Below are 2082 nucleotides of genomic sequence, written 5' to 3'. Positions count from 1 at the left end.
GGATAAATACTGATGTACATGTAGGCCTATGAAAATCATGTTTCATAAGTAGGCCCAGTATTTATATAGCACCTTAGGTTTGTTGCTATTTTCTTGGTATGTATTATGCAATATTCTAAGTGCTGGTTTTTTTTTTTACTTTATCGTGGTAACGATAGACAAGTCAAAAGTATGGAGCTTAATTTGTGTATCTAGCAATGTTATTACTCTTATGTATTTATTATTATTGTAAAAGTACTTTCGATGATAACAGTAACAGCAAATGTGGAGAAATTCGAACTTCTTTTTCGTGTTTCGTTTCCGAACTCCGACCTTCTCTAGGCCCAAAGCCTAGGCTACCCCCCCCCCCTTCTCCCCCACCCAAAATTTAATGCGGGTCAAAGTTCAAAGGTTAGGGTGCAGATGAGGGCGGATAGTATTGTTTACTTCCTGCTTTCTTCCAGTAGGCGAGGCAGCAGCCAGAGCTGTTGTTGTTGTGCTAGATCTACTGCCCGGCGAATAAGGCAAGGTAAGTGATATTGGTAGATGTTTGTTTGTTTCTTTTAAAAGAAAGATCTAGATATCTAGAGATAAAGATTATTACTGTTGATATTTGAAGATCTGATAAACTGGCCATGGCCCGACATAGCACGTAGATCTGCATTATAGAATTAAATGGGTATTATTTTATTTTTTTGTCTTTGAGACTCGAGATCTTGTCATTTCTCGCTGCACAAGCCATATTAACCAGTCGTTCCCCAAGAATCGAACGTGTGTAATCCTGCAAAGCTGGAGTAGGCCTATACGTTAAATAGGCCTACATTATAGGACAGGACGATGACCTATTCTACACTTGAAACTTTAGTGTAACGTTCCCTCGGACACACTTAGTACGTAACACGGCAGCAGTCGTGTTAGAAGGACCAATTAAGAGGGACAAGAGGTGTGCAAACTGAATGTAAGGCATTTTGGATTGGGAAAGCTTTCTCTGAATGTCCTCATGGTTGAATAAATGGCAGTGAAAAGAGATGTTGATGTTCTGTTTAAAAAGATGCTTAAAATTATTGTTTAAAAATGCACTTGCATGCATGAGTGTTTCCATTTTCTGTTATTTGAGGTCATTATTTGATAACGAGAGGAAAGTGAAATGAAAACGATTGCACTGCGTGTGCACCTTTCGGTAAGTATGACAAATTATACTGTAGTATACTCCTCCATACTATCATAAAGGCCTATATTTGTCTACTGCAACAAACCATGATTTGTGCTGTATTCATCAATTTATAATGACCTGTGGTGAGAGTGCATTGATACACATTACTATTCTGGTCAAGTAGCTCTTACAGTCATACTGAATGCAAAGAATTTAAACAGGAGTGATGATATAGCTCCTTTGTTATCATACATTGTTTTACCTCTCATAATGGGCTGGATTTTTATGCCTTCATTGCTGAACGAGAAAGATTATATGTTTGTGCTATATATATGTTTCTGTTTTCATCTTGAGACTGACTTTTCTGTCATCTGATCCTTTACACTCAAGAAGTTGTTTTCAGCACTTGTAGGCATCCATAAATGTGTCTTAAATAGTGATCAACATTTCTTCCAGCGTCCATTTCTTTGTTCCCTACACTTTTAGAGTTATTCAGACAAAACAAACAAACAAAAATGCCTTTTCTAGTGGTCTGTGACTTTTGAGCTGCTGCAGAGGGGTTAAGGCACGGAATGTATTGCGACAAAGTTGCTAACGTTTTATGCTTATTGTGTGTTTGTATGTGTGTATGAGATTTGTCCTGAAGTCACCGACTAAACAGTTGACCAACAGGTAGTCGTCATGCGATACTGGGTGCAAATTTCTGTGGCCATGCGCTAAATTTGAAAAGGCTATCTGTGTTAAAAGTAGAACCTGTGAGCTTTAAAAGCCATCTCTACTGAGCTTTACTAGATTAAAGTTTGAGACTATGCTGTACAAGTAAATGTGTTGCTTGAAGAGATGTTAATGTCTTGATTGATGTGATAAAATTTCCCTCATTTTTATGCTCATGAGAACACTTACATGCTTGATCCCCCCCCCTCTCTCTCTCTCTCTCTCTCTCTCTCTCT

Source organism: Aplysia californica, unplaced genomic scaffold (assembly GCF_000002075.1).
Source record: "Aplysia californica isolate F4 #8 unplaced genomic scaffold, AplCal3.0 scaffold00428, whole genome shotgun sequence".
NCBI lineage: Eukaryota > Metazoa > Mollusca > Gastropoda > Aplysiida > Aplysiidae > Aplysia > Aplysia californica.
This window is presented reverse-complemented; position numbering follows the sequence as displayed.